The sequence below is a fragment of the Giraffa tippelskirchi genome, chromosome 3 (genome assembly GCF_054371585.1).
Source record: "Giraffa tippelskirchi isolate mGirTip1 chromosome 3, T2T-mGirTip1v1.2.pri, whole genome shotgun sequence".
In the NCBI taxonomy this organism is placed as follows: domain Eukaryota; kingdom Metazoa; phylum Chordata; class Mammalia; order Artiodactyla; family Giraffidae; genus Giraffa; species Giraffa tippelskirchi.
Window position 1 is genome coordinate 179,657,938 of NC_137277.1, and position 22,454 is coordinate 179,680,391.

The window sequence follows — 22,454 nt, forward strand, 5'->3', positions numbered from 1 at the left end:
AATGGATGATGGGCAGGGAAAGACTCCCTTTGTCCTGGGATCACTGGCCGGGTTTATGTAAGCCTGGAGCTATCTTTGCCGTACTTGCTGCTCCCCCCACCCACACCCCACTATATGGAATTTAGAAGAGGTGCATCTGCAGTGGGTGAGGATGAGCTGGATTTCTGTCCTTTGTAGCTGAAGATTCCTGGCTAAAATGGATAACTGTGTAATGTTCTTATTTCACAGACCAAACATTAGGGAAACTAATGTTTAGTGAGTTTAAGTAACCAGTCCAGTGTCACTCAGGATATGGTAAAGCTGGGATTCTTACCTAGGTCTATGTGACTTAAGAGCTCTGCCCTTTATGACTCACTTTACTGCCTTCTCAGTGTGTGTTGGAGGGTGTTGATACTAAGAAAGACAGGATCAAATGTCAAAGGCAGAGTGGAGGGTAAACAAGAAAGAATCAGCCCAAAATAGGAATACCAGGATGTGGCTGGACTGTCCTCAAGTGAGATGATGAGGCCAGAGGAAGAGTGAGGAGCCCTGAAGTCTCTTTTCTCTGCCTGGAGCATAGTCTCCTGGCTTGTGGGAGCTGATGGGGGAAATCTGGGGAGGAATTTCAGGGAGTCTGCTATGGGCAGTCAGTGTCAGAGCAGCTACTTGCGGAGGTGGGGGTCTTTCTAAGGCCTTCGTGCCCTGGGCTGCTTGGCTGTTGGGCGGCTATGGTTGTGCTTTCTTCGGTTTGTGTCTGATTTTTGCCTCACTGCCTGTGCAACAGAATCAATTAATTGAAGCACTTTCCCTGTTTTATTCCCTCAAGCTCTGTAATTTCAGAGTTTTCTAAGCTGAAGACATACCATTAACAAAGTTATGGAGACTTTTCATCACTGCTAACACCTCAGGCAATTGGTTCTCAGTTTCCCCATCTCTGTCTTGGAAATTGTGATCCTTCTTGTCCTCCTTTATGTTTTAGAAACTTTTTTCCTTTGTTTTTATCTGTATCTGTGCCAGAGTTAAAATTGTCTTTCCTTAAGTTAAAATTTATTGTGATCTTTGGTCAATTGTTTCCTCTCTCTGGGCCTCTGTGTTCTCATCTATAAGATGGTCACAGCTGGAAGCTGGTTATTCTTTAAGGGACCGACTTGGTCCCTTAAAGGGACCCAGAGTTCAAGGCATATGAACCTTGAACAGTCCCAAAGGTCCTACCTCTGCCCTATGGTCACATCCATGACCTCTTGCTGCTGTCCCCAACTCTTTCCATAGTTTCAGTCTCTGCCTGGGCCAAGGGGCTTCTTGGAGCTAGGTCATCCTGCCTTCAATGCTCTGCTCACAACCGGATCTTCTTCCTCTTGACATATGTGGTCGCCCAGTGGGACAATCCGTCAGCCCCATCTAACGGCACTTTTTAGAACACAGTGACCAACAGGGGGACCACATGTTTCTTTCCAAACCCTTCCCAGCACGCTAACTGTTCTCAGCAGTTTTAGCCACTCGACTTGCTTCAGTGGCAAGCCTGTTTTCTCTTCTTTCCCCCAAATGTAGGTCTCATTTTGGGGAACTAATTGCCTTTCTTACCATGGGCCTCAGTCAGAGTAAACTGATTATAGACTTAAGAGAACTCCAAAGAATTCACCAGGGCTGAGAGTGAGTATCCAAGGAAGGAGACTCTTGGAAGGAGGCCCCCTTTGCAAAGCTGGGCTTCCAGACATTGATGGAGAATATCTGCTTGCAGCCCCTGGATGACAGAGAAGTCCACTGGGTTGTTCACCACGGTTTACAAACAAGAAGGAAAAACCCTCTGGGGTTCAGGTCAGCAGAGCTTGCTGGGCAGGCATTAGAGAGGTACTATGTGTCTGAGATCCTGGGGACTGGGTTACATGGTGTCTGTGTTGAGGAGGTAGAAACTCATCCTCACAATCATAGACACATGTTTGGATCTGGATTTGTGTTTTCTGCCCATAATTCCTTTTCTGTCATCATCATCTATGAACTCCACAATGCATTATCCACCACCATACATTCCTCATGGCACTGCTTCTGATCAGGGAACTCATGACACAGCAAGGAAAACACAACCATCAGCTCATGTCCAGGGAGTTAACTGGTCTTACCACACACTCGGAAGTGGCTCAGTTCAGTTTAGTCGCTCAGTTGTGTCCAACTCTTTGCGACCCCATGGATGGCAGCATGCCAGGCTTTGCTGTCCATCACCAACTCCTGGAGCTTGCTCAAACTCATGTCCACTGAGTTGGTGATGCCATCCAACCATCTCATCCACTGTCATCCCCTTTTCCTCCTGCCTTCAATCTTTCCCAGCATCGGGGTCTTTTCCAATGACTCAGTTCTTTCCATCAGGTGGCCAAAGTATTGGAGTTTCAGTTTTAACATCAGACCTTCCAATGAATATTCAGGACTGTTTTCCTTTAGGATTGGATCTTTTCTTTAGGTTGGATCTCCTTGTAGTCCAAGGAACTCTCAAGAGGCTTCTCCAACACCATAGTTCAAAAGCATAAATTCTTCAGCACTCAGCTTTCTTTATAGTCCAACTCTAACATCCCTATGACTACTGGAAAAACCATAGCTTTGACTAGATGGACTTTTGTTGGCAAAGTAATGTCTCTGCTTTTTAGCATGCTGTCTAGGTCGGTCATAGCTTTTAGTCCAAGGAGCAAGCGTCTTTTAATTTCATGGCTGCAGTCACCATCTGCAGTGATTTTGGAGCCCAAGAAAATTAAGTCTCTCACTGTTTCCATTGTTTCCCCATCTATTTGCCATGAGGTGGTGGGACCATATGCAACGATCTTAGTTTTCTGACTGTTGAGTTTTAAGCCAACTTTTTCACTCTCCTCTTTTGTCAAGAGGCTTTTTAGTTCTTCTTCTGCCATAAGGGTGGTGTTATCTGCATATCTGAGGTTATTGATATTTCTTCTGGCAATCTTGATTCCAGCTTGAGCTTTGTCCAGCCCAGCATTTCTCATGATGTACTTGGAAGTGGTTGGCCTAATTGAAAAGTGGAATGGCTATTGAAGACTCCGTTGTGGAGCCAATCAGGAGAAAAAATGCCCTGAAAAGGTGAGTTCTCTTAAAGGATGCAGAGTATGCTTTGAATCCAGGACTGTTATCAGATGCTGGCTTCCTTGCAGCCAGGATACCTGGGTTCAGGGGACAAGAGGCGGAGGTGTGGGTGGCTTCTATCACCGCTACACCTAGTAAGTCACTCACAGAGATTTTGCTCCCTGTCCTGGAAACTCTGAGCTCTTCTGTTTTGAGGAGCTTAGTCTTCAAGTGAGACAAAGGGGGACAAAGAACAAGATGGTTCTGCTTAATTAGAAGATGAGACTTCAGGGACTTCTGTGATGGTCCAGTGGTTAAGGCTTCCTCTTCCAATGCAGGGGGTGTGAGTTTAATCCCTGGTCAGAGAGCTAAGATCCCATATGCCTCTCAGCCAAAAAACCAAAACCTAAAACATAATCAGTGTTGAAACAAGTTCAGTTAAAGACTTTAAAATGGTCCACGTCAAAAAATGTCTTTTTAAAAAAAGATGAGACTGCACCTGGTCACTTTAGACTCCTGTACATTGAACCAATAGGGCAAGAGAAGCTTAATCTAACTATCTGGGATGCTTTATTTATTCTAGTTACCAAGGGGGACTTGGGTGGCTACTACATGATGGAGGCAAAGAGGACTGTGTCTGGAACCCAAGGGATTCTCTGGATTGCCTCTCAGTACTTCCATGCACCATAGTTAAACTTAATGGAAAATCAAACAAAGGGGGGATAAATGGAGACTCAGATCCTTCAGAGATTAATGTTTGGGACACACTACCAGGTAGAGCCTTGACCACCAGAGATTTTGACTGAGGGCAATGGAAATATGAAGTGAAGTGGAGTGAAATTTGCTCAGTCGTGTTTGACTCTTTGTGACCCCATGGACTGTGGGAATTCTCCAGGCCAGAATACTGGAGTGGGTAGCCTTTCCCTTCTCCAGGGGATCTTCCCAACCCAGGGATCGAACCCAGGTCTCCCACCTTGCAGGCGGATTCTTTATCATCTGAATCACAAGGGAATCCTCCTTGTTTGTTTTATTCTTGTGTTTATTTGTACACACCAAGCATTTTCTTCCTTGCTTTCTTTCTTCCCATTTTTATTTTATATACGAGTTGCTCAAGGTTAATTTTGCAACTTAGTCTTTAGTTATGTTCAGTGAAACCATAACTAAATTTCAACAGCAATTACTATATTCAGTGATGTTACACAGTGACTGTTGGGACTATGTATCTTCCCAGTGTGAGAAAGGATGAGCATTCTTTCACTTCCCAAAACAGAGCTGTATTTTGTCAAGTAAGAACAGAGAGTAGTTTGTTGTATATGCGGTCCAAATGTGTGCAGAAGAATACAGAAGCTGGTGGGCTGTTCCGGTTATCCATCTGTTGCCTCTTACTTCAAAGCCCACCCTTCGGTACCGGGTCTGCAGTGATGAACTGGACTCTTGAAGCATTTATTCTTTACAGTGATCACATTGCTAAGCTTTATCATTAGAGGGTGCTGGAAGTACGCTACAGGAGGAAAGGGCCCTCTCTTCCTGCTTCTGGTTGCTGTGTTCTTGCTCCCGCTATATAGGCCAACACTGCTGCTTCTGTGTATGCATAGCCTGAGCCCCTGGTGGAGAGGACCTATCCCCAAGGTGGCTGGCAGGTCCCTGCAGGGAATGGTCCCATAGCGGGGAGTCAATGTATGTCTCTGATGTTGGTGGATTAGTTTCTTAGTAATAGCATTGGCAAGATCAGTCTTGATAAGGGAAGATCCATAATGTTGAGCCCATGTATAACCTCCATCTCCATCACCATGGCCACTGTTTACAAGTCCATTGCTGTTTTAAGGCAGTTCATTATGGGGTAGTTTGTTATGCAGCAAAAACTAACCTATATATGTTGGAAGGAGCCATGTTATGGAATAGCTTCTGTACTGGGCTAGGAATTAGGAATTCTGGGCTTTATAATAACTCTTATTGCACGTCTGAAGTCAGACGCCCAGGGTTCAAATCTCAGCTCTGTCACTCACCACCTATAGGACATCAAACAAGTTACTTAATGTTTCTCACTGCAGTTTCTTCTTCTGCTAATTGTGGACAACAATAGAATCTTTGCTTCAAGGGCTAGATTAAATGAATAAATATATTTAAAAATCATAGGATAGTGCCCAGCCCTTCCCAAGTGTCAGGGGAAGCCGGTCACCTTTGTCAGCCTCATGTTGGGGGACCCCACTTGCCATCTTTGCTGACCCTGGGGCTCTGGTCCACATCAGCTGACTCACATCCCCAGGGCCGGCTGAGGAGTTTGTGATTTTAGCCCTGTGATGAGTGCCCCTGCCAGGCCAGGCCCTGGGTCTAACCAGAACCCTGGCCGTGGCCTGCTGAGGCCCATCGAGCTGTCCCACTGTGGTACTGATCCTTTCTTGTATACAGCTGAGATGGTCTAGGTTTTCACACAAGCATTCACAGCCCTCACAGCCCTCCTCAGGGCTCCAGGGAGAATATGATTCCATATGCGCAGGAGCCATTTGGTCGGTTGTTTCTCTAAACACCTGGAACCTTTGGGTAATGACTGCATTTAAAATGATGACAGAGAAATCAGAGATGACACCAATATTTCTACAACGGTTTGTTGGCTTTATGAGAGGTTAGCAAAGCATCAAGCCAACTCCAGTGCGGGGGCCTCCTGGTCTGCTCTGAGTCAGGGGCATGGAGACCATTTGGTTTTGCCTCCTCCCTCTACCCCCAGCTCAGAGCATGGGGCTCCTGGGGATTGTGGGCTTGAGGGTGGACTCCTTGGGGGACCTAAGAAAGTGGGGAGTCAGTGTCCCTGGGAGTTCCAGGTGACATAGGAATCAGGGCGTTGTGACATCGCCTTTCATCCTTATAATGAAACTAAGAAGAAAAGTGTATTACTTTTGTCATTTTAGGGGTGGGGAAACTGAAGCTTAGAGAAGTGAGACAACTTGTCTAGGGGTCATGGGGCCAGGAGAAGTTCACTATAGCAGCTCAGAGCCTTGGTCACCTTGGCACAGGCACTCTCCCTATGGTCTCATTTCACCTTCCCGATCCTAGGGCATTGTTGTTGCCTCTGATGCTTCACAGGTGGGGAAACAGCCTTGGGAAGGACCTGGAATTTTATCCCATGGCTCTCTGACCCCAGTGACCCTGTTACTGATGCCCTTGCATTGGTAATGAGTTACTGGGGCCCCCGGCCAGACCTGTTGTGACAACAAAAAGGAAGTGTCTGCCCTTGATGGCGCAGGGGAGCCTTGGGCACAGGGGTTCCAGAGCACCTGTAGAAGCCCCCTCTATTCTGAACTGAAGGCCTGGGAGGCTCAGCTGGGACCTGACCCAGGTGGTGAGAGAAGGGCTCAACAGGGGCTTGAGGGGGAAGGTGTTTGGACACTCCTACCTGGGGGCCGCTCCCTGGGGCTCCTTTGGCATGCAATGTCTTGAGGAGCCGAGTCTCCTCATGATGACCCCACCAGCACCAAAGTGACCATGGTCATGGCCATCTCAGTCAACACTCACAGGACGGGACTTGGCGTGGAGCAGAGTCACACTTCTCTCATCTTTCTTGTCTGCAGGGCCAATCTGGAAAATGATGGGATTTGCACTGCTGCCTGTGGGAGGACTTCTGGCCAGGGGCTCTGGCTCCTCAGCCCCACCCAGCAACTCCCCAAACTGGTCCACACAGAACCATCCTGTGTAGCACAGGCTGGAGGTGAGGGCAGAGGGGCAGAGGGAAAACCGTGGAGATGTGTGGTTGGGTGTGGACTCTCAGGGGCCCTTCTGGCCTGGGTGTCTCCACTCTCTGGGGTAGTTTCATGCTGCTGGTCACGTCAGCATCCCAGACCCAGGCAAGAGGGTCAGGCAGGCTCCTGCAGGCAGGCTCAGGGCCATTTGAGCAGAGAATTCCAGGGTTCTCAGGTGGCACAGTGGCAAAGACTCCACCTGCCAATGCAGGAGATACTGGAGACACAGTTTCGATCCCTGGATCAGGAAGATCCCCTGCAGTAGGAAAGGGTGACCGGCCCCAGTATTCTTGCCTGGAACATTCCATGGACAGAGGAGCCTAGGGAGCTACAGTCCATGGGGCCGCAAAGAGTCAGACATGACTGAATGAGCAAACACACACAGAGTGAGGTTAAAGAGGGGGTGGGAGGGGGTGGTGTGTCCCCTAAAGCACAGATGCCTCTCCTGACCTGGATTAAGGGGGTGTGTGTGTTCAGTCACTTCAACTGTGTCTGACTCTGCGACCCCATGGACTGTAACTCGCCAGGCTCCTCTGTCCATTGGACTTCTCAGGGAATGCTGGAGTGGGTTGCGTGCCCTTCTCAGGGTTGTCTTCCAGACCCAGGGATCAAACCCACATCTCCTGTTTCTCCTGGATTGCCGGCAGATTCTTAACCACTGAGCCACTGGGAAAGCCTGGTTTAAGGGTGTTTGTCATCTCCCTTCCCTAAGTCCTGTCCTAAGTTTGCAGACCTTAAATCCCACCTTGGTGGGCATCCCCTGCCAGAGCTGCCCAGCCTCCATCTTCACCTCCTTCACTTCAGCCCCCTCCCCTCCCACTAGTGAGCCCACCTCCTCTGCCCAGCCTGGGTCTACCCAGCCCAGTGCGCCCATCCACGTGGCTCTGCTCAGATGAAGCTTGATCAAATCCTCTTAAAATGAGTTTTCCCTGCATGTCAGTCCCTCAGCTCTCACTATACCAGTTCCTGAGCATTTACTAGGAGTGAAAAGATAGGAGAAAAATGCCCAGACACACATTAATTGAGATCAGTGCTGAGACTCTGAGAGGTCCAAAGGTTAAAGATGCAACTGCTGCTGCTGCTGTGAATGGTGCTACTGTAAATGCTGCCCAATGAAGAGAGTCTCCATTATCCTGGAAGTGTCTCCATGAAGAGGAAGGGGCATCATCCCCCACTTCCTCTGGCCTCCTGACGATTGGGCTGCAGGACAGTCTCTGACCCTTGTCCACCCTGCGATCACAGGGGTTCCACACAAACCAACCTGTACTGCCATGCAGAGTCTGCAGCTGGGTGCAATTCAGTTCAGCCAGAGTCGATCAATTTTTCCATCTTTCCTGCTGTAGGAAGACAAATAGTGTGGGAGTGACACATGCTGAGAGCCTCCTGTGGTCCAGCTCTTCACCTGGAGTATCTCTCAGCATAGTTACAGCCACCTGGTGAGGGAGGAGGTGGAACGCGAGGGGCTGCTCACTCATGCCTGGAGTTGTCCACCATCTATTGGACATCTCCATGTTCGGGACACATCCTGGGTGTGGGGAATGTGACCGTGATCCAGATGCAGTCAGTCCTTGCACTTAGAAGCCAAAAGGAGGAACACATGATGGCAAGAGGGAACACAGGATGGGGGGCTTCCAGGCAGGATCTGGAGGGAGTACTGAACTGAGGTTGCAGATGCAGAGCGTTAGCCAGGTGAAGAAGGCTTGGAAGAGTGTTCCAGGCAGAGGGAACAGCAAAGCAAAGGCCTGGAGGCTAGAGAGGATCAAAAGAGCCCAGAGTACAGAAGGCAGGTTGGAGGGGACCTTTCCCAAGTTCACACAGCTGGAAAAGGGCAAAGCCAGGATCCTAACCCAGATTGAGTTGCTGCAAACATGGGGCTTGCCATCACCTACCTGGGTGGACAGGTCAGCCTTTGCAGCAGCTGAGAAAAGAGGCAAGTCTTGAAGCCCAGGGCCCTGGAGGTGGTCAGGAAGCCTCATTCCTGGTCGTTCTCTTTAACCTACCCCAGAACCTAATGTTGCCTCTGCAAGGTCCTTCTTTGTAACGGTCTTTATAGGCATTCTGAGGTCTCCACACGTATCACCCTGTGCCCAGGGCAGACAGGGCCCAGAAGCTCCTGTGCCTGGGAACCCCGATGCACCCCCTTCTGTAGCCACACTGGTCTCTCAAGGTCCGCCTCCCATCCGCCTGTACTGAGGACTCCTCTAGAGTGTCAAAGACTTCACAGGCAGAGGGGTCAGAATTCATAGTGGAGTGGTACTGACATCAGCACTGGGCATGACCATGGCAATAAAGGAGAATTCTCCAGGGACCCAGTGCGTGGTTTATACCAAAGGGAATTGCTTCAAGGTTTTTAGGGTAACTGACGTTCTGCCTAATCCCAGAAGGCAGCCTTTGGGAGATGTGGGTTTGAATCCTAGCTCTGCAACAAACCAGACACACAGCACTAGGCAACCTAGGTCATACCCTGTGCCTCAGTATCGCCATCTGTAAAAGGGGATAATAAGCTTGCTTTCCCACCTAGCGGTTGGGTCTGTTGATGGGATAATCCATTTAAAGCTCTGAGGACAGCACCTGGCAGAGAACTCGCCATCACTCAGTCTTCGGTGCTCCCACGATCCCATTCAACCTCTCCCCACTTTGTCACTGTTATCACTTTATCTCATCCCCACCCTTTATCGCTGTTCATTCATTCACTCAGTTGCTTGTTCACCAATCATTGTTTGACACCTGCTCTGGAACACCTGAGCTGGGCATCAGGGACCAGAAGACTCAGCTCTGAGCAGACCCAGTCTGGTGCGAGGAGGTAGGAACTCACAGAGGTGCCATCATCCTCAATCACTCAGGCCTCTGCTCTGCTAGTCTGCTTTCTGAGGGCTTATGGGTAGAAACGATATGACACAGTTGGCGGAACCATCAAAGCAAAGGAATGAGCAACAACAGTAAAAACAGTCACGTGAAATGGGCTGAGAAGGAATAAACCGATGATGGGAAACAAATGCCATATTTGCAGGGTGGGGGCTGTAGGGAGACTTTGGTAGTGGGGAGGGAGTCGTTGGAAAGAACCTGAGGAGAGGGCAGGAGATTCCAGAGAGAGAGAAGATTCCTGGCCAAGTGCCCCCCAACCTTATGCAAATTACCTCACTCCAGTGGAGGTGGGGGAGGGTGGGGCCGTTATTTTACAGAGGAGGGACTGCAGCCCCAGAAAGGGGTGGAGTAAAATGGGGCCAAGTCACACAGCCAAGAAGGTCCCATCCAGGATCAACCCACCCACATGGGGGCAGGGAGGAGTCAGGGCCGGCGGGGGGGTGGGTAGGAAGAGCTTGTGGGACTGAGTGCCAGGGTCCTGATGAACGGCCTGGGAGGCCCCTGTGACCCCCAGGGATATGACCCCAAGGGCTGCAGGAAGCGCCTCTGTGGCCGGAAATGCAACCTGGAATCAAGGGGACAGAACAGCCAGTCCAGCTAACCTGGGAGAGTCCAGGTTAGCTGTGTGTCCCTTGGGCAATGCACATGACCTCTCTGACCCTTGCCTTCATGGGGTCTGTGGAGAAGCAGCATCAGCTTGGAACTCATCTGCATTGACTCTGTGAGGAGAGGGAAGCGCTCAGACCCATGTCAGAGCCTGCACTCTTCTTGGTGCTGGGATTGCTCTCTGGCTCCTGGAATCTAGGACATGACCAGCTCAGCATGAAACGTAAGAGAGGTGAGAAATGTTTTGCACCAGAAACTCTCAGATCTACCAGGGAGCAGGGTAATTTGTTCCTCGTAAACCAAATGTCTTGGGTCACTGTTGGACCATTTTTAACGTTGAATCTTTTCCTGTTTCCTCACTCTTACAGCCTACTAATTTCCAGTTTTCTTCTCTGCTTCCAATTCTACTTTGAGCCCTCAGTACCCTCTTCCTTCTCTGTGGCATTTGTGAGATTTGTCTATGAGTTCTACTCTGTTCCAGGCTCAGGGAAGCATCGTGGAGTTTCCTGGGCAGAGGGAAGATGACAGAAGGAGATGAAGACATGACCCCACCTGCCCTCCAGAGTCTGGCTCCCATGGGACCCTGGGTTGGGGGTGGGGCCACATAGGCATCAGCATTGACAACGCATGGACACTCTCAGGGACTATGGAAGCAAAATCAAAAGGTGACTGGCTGGCTCTGAAGATCAGGAAGGGCTTCCAGGAGGAGAAGACATCTGCATTGAGTCTTAACATATATATGCCAGGTCCAAGTATGTCAAGGGGATTCACCTCCAAGGTCATATACATCAAAAGAATGAATGAGCGAGTGAATGAATGGATCTAACCCAGGCCCTCTGCTTGGCACAGAGCTGGGTCTGGTGCCCACCAGGCTCTGTCATAGCCTAAAGTGCCCTCTCCTCAATCCCAACAGACAGCCCCTCTGCTTTCCTGGGGGAGAAAGTCTCTAGTCCTCCTGCCACCAGAGGTTTGAGGCCACCTGACCTCTCTGATACAGAGTTGTTGGGAGCCTTCTCCTGCAGCTGCAACCATCAGGCTGAGCTGTTCCTGGATGAGGTGGAGGTGAGACCCGGATAAAAGGGGTCCATTTGGGGTGGCCCACACAGCCCTATTCTAGCAGACCAGCCCTACATGGGTTAAATGACTGAGTGTTGTCATGTCAGTGTGGATGCTTGTCACTCTCACACCTCTTTGGGGAAGCTGTTCCTCCCCCTTTAAACCGAGGTGCTTACTCCTTCCTTCAGGTTTTACTGTCCCTCCACTTCCCTCCATCACAATGCACCTCACTGTGGCTTCAGAATTGTTCTGGAAACACACTATCGTCATACCAATTCCCTCCATGGCTTTTGGACTCCGCTTAAAAAACAATGGGATTCTGCCATTCTTGGGACAAAACCCTAGATTCCTTAGGGGCCTTTGAGGTCCCACACAGCCTGCCTCCTGCCTCCCCCATTTCTGCCCTCTAATCACACAGGTCAGCAGCTGTCTACCCACAGGGCCTTTGCACATGCTGTTCCTTTGTCTGAATGCTCTCCCCCACCCCTGAGCTCATGTGAAACTCCTGTTCATCCTTCAGGTCCTGGCTCAGCTGTTCTAGTCTGCAGAGACTGCTCGGTGATATGCTGCAGAGCCCTGTGGGACCTCTACTGCATGTGTGGCCTTGTGCTTCTTTGTGTGATTGATTAACCTCTGTCTCCCGCTCTGGACTGTGAGCTCCGTGGGGCGGGGACTGTGGTGGCTCTGCTCCCTGCACAGCACGTGTTCAACACATGGGATGCATAAACGAAGGAATATTGTCATTGCTGGACCTCCTTCGGTTACACTACTTCTTTCCCCAAGACGAGGATGCTGGCCTCAGTTGTCTCCATAGCCTGGTGCCATCTTGGGGTCTGCTCCTAACTGGCATCATGAGTACCTGTTGAAGGAAGGGAGAGTGGGAAAGGGGATCTGAGATTTAAGAGTCGCTGACTCACTATCTAGGATCCGGTCTGGAAAACTGTCTGTCTCGAGAATGGCTGTGTCTCCCCACTACTCAGGCACCTGGCTCCCCTAAAGGTCCCTGCTTCTCCAGCCCTGCCTGCACACGGACAAGACTACCCCACAGAGCAGCTGATGCGTGTTTTCATGCCGGGTGGTGGTGTTTGGCTTCTGCGGGGTCATTATAGGGAAATGCACTGTGAACACAGCCTTCGGAGGCTGAACATGAGGGAAATGGGCTAATTTCCCCAATTGTGGACATAATATGGGGATTCTCACCTTCTTAGGGTGCTGATCCCATGGGGAATTGCAAGGGAAATCACAGGGCCAGTTGGCAGAGCAATTCTAGGATTGATGAGATGTCTGAGGAAATTGTGTCTGGTTGGCCTGCTTGGCTGATGGAATGTGGTCTAATGGCCTCATCAGACACTAGGGAGACCACTGTCCTCTCAGAGCCGACAGGCAAGGTCACCGCCACCCTCGCTCCATCCAGAATCACCTGGGACAGAAGCAGAGTGAATGTTCCCAGGAGTTCCTGCTCCACCCTGCCCACCACCCTTATGTGGGGGCGGCCTCCAACACAGCCCAGGACTCAGCGCTGCCTGCTCAGGGAGGGGTTCTGGGGCATCTGCTTGAGGAAGACCTTGAACCTTCTCATGGAGAATCCCAGGCCCAGAGACCTAGAGAACTGGGAGCAGCAAGCCGTGAGTGGCTTCTCCCTCTCTGCATGCTCTTCTCCTCTAATTTAACATTTAGAGGCCAGGTTGGTCTCCTCCTCCTCCAGGAAGCCCTCCTAGATGCCTCCAGCCCACGCTGGCCTCTTTCTTTCCTAATTCCTCTCCCATGCTCTAAGGGGCAGGGTGGGGTGGAGGAAGGAGCTTGGGCCTTAGCAGCAGAAGGCTGGGGTCTGGACTTGCTCTGCCATCCTGAGTTCTGTGATCATGGGCAAATCACTTAATTTCTCTGGGACCCATCAATTCCGGGTAAAACAGAGGTGGTGATAGCAAGGATGATTGTGTGCTGTTCCCTCTTGGTATTTGGGTCAGCCTCCTACTTGGGGTGGCGAGATTCTCTGTGGCAAGGACCAAGTTTGACTCTTTTCTATATTTCCTGGGTCATCAGAAGAATACACGGATACAAATGTAATCGTCAATGCACAGTGTCCAGTGGGAACACGAGGGGTGATATTCTGGCACCCAGTTCCCCTCCCGGGACTGGACCTCGGTATTCTCTTCAGAGCACCCACCCTTTCTGCGCTTCCTGGGGCCTACCTGAATGACAAGTGACACTTGTTCAGGGGGCTGCTTCCTGGAAGCCTGAGGGGTCCCTTGGACGCTTGCTTCTCTGGGACATACCAGGCATAATTCTGTCACCCTCCACCAGAGAGCCCTGGACCCAGCATGTGGAGTGCTGTCCTGGGAATCAGAGACCCCTGGCTCCAGGCCCCATTCTTCCTAGCTTGTGACAACTCTCTGGCCAGGTCACATCCCCTTTGGGCAGCCTCTATGTCCTCAGGCCAATAAAAATAGCAGCTTCTCAAGAGGGAAACAACTGAATGGGAAAGACTAGAGATCTCTTCAAGGAAATTAGAGATACCCAAGGGAACATTTCATGCAAAGATGGGCTCAATAAAGGACAGAAACGGTATGGACCTAACAGAAGCAGGAGGTATTAAGAAGAGGTGGCAAGAATACACAGAAAAATTATACAAAAAAGATCTTAATGACCCAGATAACCACAATGGTGTGATCACTCCACCTAGACCCAGACATCCTGGAGTGTGAAGTCAAGTGGGCCTTAGGAAGCATCACTACGAACAAAGCTAGTAGAAGTGATGGAATTCCAGTTGAGCTATTTCAAATCCTAAAAGATGATGCTGTGAAAGTGCTGCACTCAATATGCCAGCAAATTTGGAAAACTCAGCAGTGGCCACAGGACTGGAAAAGGTCAGTTTTCATTCCAATCCCAAAGAAAGGTAATGCCAAAGAATGCTCAAACTACCGCACAATTGTACTCATCTCACACGCTAGTAAAGAACTGCTTAAAATTCTCCAAGCCAGGCTTCAACAGTACATGAACTGAGATCTTTCAGATGTTCAAACTGGATTTAGAAAAAGCAGAGGAACCAGAGATGAAATTGTCAACATCCACTGGATCATAGAAAAAGCAGAGAATTTCAGAAAAACATCTACTTCTGCTTTATCGAGTACGCTAAAGCCTTTGACTGTGTAGATCACAACAAACTGTGGAAAATTCTTCAAGAGATGGGAATACCAGACCACCTTATCTGCCTCCTGAGAAACCTGTATGCAGGCCAAGAAGTAACAGTTAGAACTGGACATGGAACAATGGACTGGTTCCAAACTGGGAAAGGAGTACGTCAAGGCTGTATGTTGTCACCCTGCTTACTTAACTTCTATGCAGAGTACATCATGCAAAATGCTGCACTGGATGAAGCACAAGCTGGAATCAAGATTGCTGGGAGAAATAGCAATAAACTCAGATATGCAGATAATACCACCCTTATGGCAGAAAGAGAAAAGGAACTGAAGAGCCTCTTGATGAAAGTGAAAGAGGAGAGTGAAAAAGCTGGCTTAAAACTCAACATTCAAAAAACAAGGATCATGGCATCTGTTCTCATCCCTTCATAACAAATAGGAAACAATGAAAACAGTGAGAGACTTTATTTTCTTGGGCTCCAAATCACTACAGGCGGTGACTGCAGCCATGAAATTAAAAGACGCCTGCTTCTTGGAAGAAAAGCTATGAGTAACCTAGACAGCATATTAAAAAGCAGAGACACTACTTTGCCATTAAAGGTCCATCTAGTCAAAGCTATGGTTTTTCCAGTAGTCATATATGGATGTGAGAGATGGACCATAAAGAAAGCTGAGCACTGAAGAATTGGTGCTTTTGAACTGTTGTGTTGGAGAAGACTCTTGAGAGTCCTTTTACAGCAAGGAGATCAAACCAGTCAATCCTAAAGGAAATCAGTCCTGAATATTCATTGGAAGGATTGATGCTGAAGCTGAAGCTCCAATACTTTGGCCACCTGATGCTGATGTGAAGATCTGACTCATTAGAAAAGACCCTGATGCTGGGAAAGATTAAAGATAGGAGGAGAAGGGGACAACAATGGATGAGATAGTAGGATGGCATCACTGACTCGATGGACATGAGTTTGAGCAAGCTCTGGAAGTTGGTGATGGACAGGGCAGCCTGGTGTGCTGTAGTCCATGGGGTCACAAAGAGTCAGACACGACTGAGCAACTGAACTGAATGTCACATGACTGGTCAGTGGCAGGTTTCAACCTAGGATTTTAGGACAGGTCTGGGGAGCTCCAAAGCCCAGGTGTCTCCATTGGATTCGTTGTCTGTACTTTGTGACGTGCTGAGAACATGCACTTAGTTAGTGCTATTAGCCTTTTACTCCAGCATCTTCTGGCCCATGACAGTCTAGTTCTAGACCAATTAGCCCAGAACCCATTTCCTTCTCTCCCTGGGGTTCTGCTTCTACACAGAAATGCAGGCCACTTCCTTGAGCCCAGCCACCCTCTTCCAAATGTCAAATGAACAGACATGGGACTGCAGTGGGGAAAAGCAGATCTCTCTGATTCGTGGCCCTGGCTAGGTTATTTGTAGCTCAGTGGTTGCTGAGAAAAGGGAGAGAGCTGAGCGCTTTAGGGGGCAGGAGAGATTTTTGGGTTCATTTATTTTATTCTTCATAAATGTTTGCCTACCTCCTAGAGGAACCAAGCACTGTGTTTCCTCCCATGGTGGTTAGAGATCAGGGCTCTCTAACTAGGTTGGGGCTCGCTGGGTGTGGGTGATAGAAGCATGATTCAGACTGGCTGAGGGGGCTTCCTGGTGGCTCAGCGGTAAAGAGTCTGCCTGCCAGGGCAGGAGACATGGGTTTGATCCCTGGTCTGAGAAGCTCTCACATGCTATGGAACAACTAAGCTCATGCGGCACAACTTCTGAGCCTGTGTTCTAGAGACCAGGAGCTGCAACTACTGAGGCCACACACTGCAAATCCTGGTCTGCATGCCCTGGAGCCCACGCTCAGAAATAAGAGAAGCCACCACGATGAGAAGCCTATGTACCACAGCTAGAGAGTGGTGCCCACTCACCACAACTAGAGAAAGCTCATGCAAAACAATGAAGACTCAGCATAGCCAAAAATAAATAAATAAAGTTATAAAAGAAAAAGTACATGCCATGTAGTGTGGCCAAAATTAAAAAAAAAAAAAAAGCTGGCTGAGACAGAAAGGGAAATGCGCTAGATGGTGAAACTTGGAAGTCTGGGGGAGCTGCTAGCTTCAGGTTTGCCTTGATCCCGGGGCTCAAGCAGTAGTTCCTAGAAGCAGGCATCCTTCTAGTGCTGGGGATATGGTAGAGAGCCAAACAGATGAGGAGCTCTGACTTCGTGGGTCTCATGTTCTATGTGATTAGGACACACACATGCTTGCTCTGTCTCTGCTTTTACACCTTTTCTTGCTGTGTTTGTCTGGCTTTATTCTCAGACAGGCTCTCCCCAAGATGGCTACAAGCAACTCATTCTCATCTTCAACGATTTAGCAACCCCAAAGGAAAGTGGCGGCCTCTTAACCCTTTCCATCAGTCATACAGGGGCTAACTCTGCGGACCAAGCTGGGTCTGAGCCCAACACTGTGGCCAGGGGAATGAAAGTCACTGATAGGCTGGGCCTCAAGCCATCAACAAAATGAAAAGGCAACCTACCGAATGAGAGAAAATATTTGCAAATCACATATCTGATAAGTGGTTAATACCCCAAATATATAAAGAACTCTTACAACTTCATAGCAAAAATCTCCAAACAATCCAACTAAAAAATGGGAAGAGGATCTGAATAGATATTTTCCTAGAGATATATAGATAGCCAATAGATACATGAAGGGATGCTCAACATCACTAATCACGAAGGAAATGCAAATAAAAACCACAATAAGAATTGTCTCACACCTGTTAGAAAGTCTGTGATTAAAAGGACTTCCCAGGTGGCACTAGTGGTAAAGAATCTGCCTGCCAATGCAGGAGATGCAAGAGATGCAGTTTCAATTGCTGGACTGGGAAAATCCCCTGGAGAAGGAAATGGCAACCCACTCCAGTATTCTTTCCCATAAAGTCCCATGGACTTTATTACTCAGCCATAAGAAAGAATGAAATCTTGCCATTTGCAAGAACATGGATGGACCTTGAGGGCATTATGCTAGGTGAAATAAGTCAGATAGAAAAAGACAAATACCATATCATCTCATTTATATGGTGAACCAAAAAGAACTCCCATTGGTTAATAGATACAAAAAACAGATTGGTGGTGCCAGAGGTAGGGAGTGAGGGCAGTGGGTGAAATGGGTGAAGAAGGTGAAAAGAAATAAACTTTTAGTTATAAATAACTCATGGGGATGTAATGTATAGTGTGGTGACCATAGTTAATAATACTGTACTGCATATTTAAAAGTTGCCAAGAGAGGAGATTTAAGAGTTCTCATCACAAGGAAAAGAAGTTCTATAACTGTATATGGTGATGAATGTTAACAAGATGTATCATGATGACCATTTCATAGTATGCACAAATATCGAGTCATTATGTTATACAACTCATGAATGTTAAAACTAATGTAATACTTTTTGAATTTATTTTATTGATGTATAGTTGATACACAAATATTGTGCTAATCTCTACTGTACAGAAAAGTGATTCAGTTATACAAATGTATGTACTTTTTTTCATATTCTATTCCATTATGATTTATCATAGGATATCAAATATAATTCCCTATGCTATACAGTATGAAACTAATGTAATAAGACATCAATTATATCCTAATAAAATATTATTTCAATAGCATAAAATATGAAATACTAAGGGATAAACCTGGCAGAAGATGTGAAAGACTTGTACAGTTAAAATTAGAAAATATTGCTGAGGGAGACTGAAGAAGACTTAAATAAATGAGAAATACTGTGTTCATGGGTCAGAACTCCATATCATTAAGGTGTCAGTTCTTCCTAAATTAATCTATAGATTCCATAAAACCCTGTTTTCTTTAGTCACTTAGCGTTCTTTGCTGGATCCTGGGAAACATCCTACATAGGAGTTTATTTATTTTTCCTTAATATATGTATTTTATTGAAGTATAGTTGACTTAACAGTATTTCAGGTGCACAGCAAGGTGAGTCAGTTATACATATACAATATATTATTTTTCAGATTATTTTCCATTATAGGTTATTACAAGATATCGACTATAGTTACTGGTGCTATACAGTAAACCTTTGTTGCTTGTTGCATATCTATTTTTTAAATTAAAAATCTAGCATTCTATTCATACTAAGTGAAACAAATAGAATTTATTGATGGTGGTACAAAGGAGCCACAGGCAGTAATAGGTGTGAAATAAAATTTATTATTCACAGAGTAAATGGCAAAAGAATTCCCCAAAGAGTAGGGCTTGGTTTGGAGTGAATAAGATGGAGAGTGGTGGTGGCAGCTCTGAGTTTTTGTTGAGGTGAGAGGGTGAAGCTGGAGCAGGCAGTGCCACACCTGGACTGGGGCTTGAGTGATTTAAATTCCTCCAGGTGCCAAGGGACAGGGGGACATGCAGGGTTTCTTATCAGGATGCCCAGATGTGGGTCAACAGGGAAAGAGGAGGAATGGAGTCTTGAAAGCTGTCAAAATAAAATATGGAGTCTTTCTCATTATTACAAAGAGATTTTTTGATAATAGCCCTTCTGACCAGTGTGAGGTGATCACTCATTGTAGTTTTGATTTGCATTTTTCTCATAATGGGTGATGTTGAGCATCTTTTCATGCATATTAGCCATCTGGATGTCTTCTTTGGAGAAATGTCTGTTTAGGTCTTCTGCCCACTTTTCGATTGGGTTGTTTATTTTTCTGGTATTAGCTGAGCTGCTTGTATATTTTGCAGAGGAATCTTTTGTCAGTTGTTTCACTTGCCATTATATCCCTTCATTCTGAGGGCTGTCTTTTCACCTTGTTTATAGTTTTCTTTCCTGTGCAAAAGCTTTTGAGTTTAATTAGGTCCCATTTGTTTATCTTTGTTTTTATTTCCATTGCTCTAGAAGGTGGGTCATAGAGGATCTTGCTGTGATTTATGTCAAAGAGTGTTCTGCTATGTTTTCCTCTGAGTTTTATATTAATAGTTTCTGGTCTTACCTTTAGGCCTTTAATCCATTTTGAGTTTATCTTTGTGTATAGTGTTAAGAAGTGTTCTAATTTTATTCTTTTATACATAGCTGTCCACTTTTCCCAGTACCATTTATTAAAGAGACTATCTTTTCTCCATTGCATATTCTTGCCTTGTCTGTCAAAGATAAGGTACCCATAGGTGCATGGGTTTATCTCTGAGCTTTCTATCTTGGTCCTGTAGAATGGTTTCTTTTAAAAGTTAAAAACACACCTATCATACTGTGAAGCAATTCTGCTCCTAGGAATTTTCCCAAGACAAATGAATGCATGTGTCCATATAAATACTTGTACATGAATATGTACAGCTTTATTACAATGCCCCAAGCCAGAAACCATCCAGACATTCATCAACAGTTGAAAGAATAAGAACATGGTGGCACAATATATCCATAGAGTGGAATATGACTCTCCTGCAAGAAGGTGTTGACTATTGATCTGTGCTCTATCATGGAGCACAGATAGGGCTTCTGTGGTAGCTCAGATGGTAAAGAACCTGCCTGCAATGCAGGAGACCCGGGTGTGATCCCTGGGCTGGGAAGATCCCCTGGAGAAGGGAAAGGCAACCCAGTCCAGTATCCTTGCCTGGAAAATCCCATGGACAGAGTGCTACGGTCCATGGAGTTGAAAAGAGCTGGACATGACTGAGCGACTAAAACATACACACTATCATGGTTGCATCGCATGTGCTGAGTGAAAGAAGGCAGACGTACTGAGATTCTATTTATAGAAAACTCTAGAAAACACAAGCTAATTTATAGTGACAGGAGATTGATGACTGCAGATGGGGACAGGGAGCAGAAAGAGAGATGACTGATTGGCATGAGGAAAGTTAAGGATGATGATATGTTATTATCTTGATTGAGGTGATAGTTTTATGGGTGTATACATATGTTAAATGTATGATATTTTACATTTTAAATATATATAGTTTTGTTGTTGTTTAGTCGCTAAGTCATATCCGACTCTGTGACCCCATGGACTGCAGCATGCCAGGCTTCCCTGTTCTTCACTATCTCCAGGAGTTTGCTCAAACTCATGTCCATTAAGTCGATGATGCCATCCAACCATCTCATCCTCTGTCTCTCCCTTCTCCTCCTGTGTCAACAAAGCTATAAAAAATTACTTGCCAACAAGATAATGTTGCGAGGGTTAATGACACTACCTATGAAGCACCTGACTGTGGCCCCAGCACACAGTAGGCACTAAATGGGCCGGTTGTATACAGAAGGTGCTCATGGAATGGCATTCACTGCTGTGGGGAAAATGGTGTGTGTTGCTGGCGGGTCAGCCTTCCCCATCTGACCATGACCTTAAGCACAGAACATGACCAAGCTTTCTCTCTGTGCCTGGAGCCCTGCACATGGTCTGTACTCTGCTGACATCTGCTGAGTCATTGGAAAATGACATCCCGAAGGAGGGAAGGAAGGAGAGGGCAATTCATGCTCTTTGTCCCACAGCCACTAGGGCCTTGAACTTCTCTTGTTCATCGGTTCACAGCCTCACACATCTCTGTGGGACACATAATACATTTCTTGGCAGCAGAGGGGTTATTTAAAGTCCCCTTTATAACAGCTGGACCTTGATGGAAACAGATCAGCGTTACCCCTGGGGCCTGAGGGGGGCAGGAATGCAGGGCAGGATCTATTCTAAGCTTTTCAGAGATGCCTGCATTGTGCCACATTCAGGATGTGAAGACACTGTCTGACCTTGGCTGTGTGATGAGGTAGCCGCGCGTTCACGGTGGACAGGTGTTTGTGAATGCTGCCGTGACTGGGGACCGGCAGGGAGCCTTGTCCACGTCCTCCTCTAATCTCATCATTTCTTAGAAGTTCTCTGGGCTCACATGGCAGATACGAGAGGAAGTGCCTTTTTCAGAAGCATCAAAAACAGACCTCACTGGTGGCCACTGGGTTAAATCAATCTATCCAGCATCGAGGACCTGATACATGCACCATGAAATGTCAGAGTTCTGGGTTTGAGTCCTGACTACCCTTGATGAGTTCAGAGAGAGTGGGCTCTTATCCTTAATCTTGCTGAGCTCCACTTTCCTCACCTGTAAAATAAATATACTCCAACACTCATGGGACTGCTCCTGATTGAGAAATATCATCGCAAGTGGCTGATAGAGGTCGCCCACATGGCTGGGTCGCCCACATGCTGGACAGAGCTCCCCAGCCTCCAACTCCCTGGTTATATTCAAGCCCCCGTCCTCCCGTCTCAGCTGCCTGACCAGCTTACAGGTGCAGAGAGTCTGTCACTGCAGAGTCATTCCTTTCATTCCCTCAATTTAGGTTCCATGTTTAGAAATCTCTATCAGCCTTGGGTACCAGAAACTGCACCCTTGAAGAACACACAGGCAGTGACGGGGGGTGGGCATGAGAGACACGCCTGCTTTGTGTCTAATGTATAAAGTGCTTACAACAATGCCTTACATAGACCTGTACCTTCTCTTCTTTCCCCTACTCCCCCTATTCCTCTGTCTCCTCCTCCTTCTCATTCTTCATCATCAGAATTTGAGACTCAGTGGTAAGAGGATGGGTTAATTGATTATTATTATTTCCCCCAGGGCAACCTTTCTGGATAGCTTTAATGTCTCTCCGGGTTGGTGGTGCCTACATTCCTGGCCTGTCAGACCACTGGCTCAGCCCTGGTTGAAGCTGGGAAGTATTGGGCAGAGCAGCAGATGTACCCAGTTAGCTCCTGAGCCAGCCAGGGAAGCTGGGGGAGGGACTCTGGTGCTCTTGCCCACCTGGCATCAATTCCATGTCCTTTTCTTGATGGTGTCCTGGTTTTCCACTGGGAGAAACAACTGACCTGCATGGCAGGAGCTCATGATACTTGACTTTGCTCAGATGCTCTCTTCTGTCCTGGAGGGCAAGGAGGGCAGGCGAGGGGTCGGGACCAGCTCAGCCCAGATCCCACCAACACTGGGCATTGTTTCCTCTTCTAGATCCAGGAGCTGACCTGGCAGCTCTCCACCCTGAGTCTGAATTGCTCCC

The 22,454-nt window shown here is 47.4% G+C and overlaps 1 long non-coding RNA gene across 1 annotated transcript; it reads left to right on the forward strand.

Moving 5' to 3' along the window:
- The first annotated feature begins 395 nt into the window (after positions 1 to 395).
- Positions 396 to 16,433, forward strand: LOC145543704 (uncharacterized). The gene is made up of 6 exons (XR_014080975.1): positions 396 to 518; positions 2,933 to 3,057; positions 6,606 to 6,742; positions 9,472 to 9,576; positions 11,158 to 11,306; positions 11,821 to 16,433. It is a non-coding gene; the product is annotated as an uncharacterized LOC145543704 (long non-coding RNA).
- The last annotated feature ends 6,021 nt before the right edge of the window (positions 16,434 to 22,454 follow it).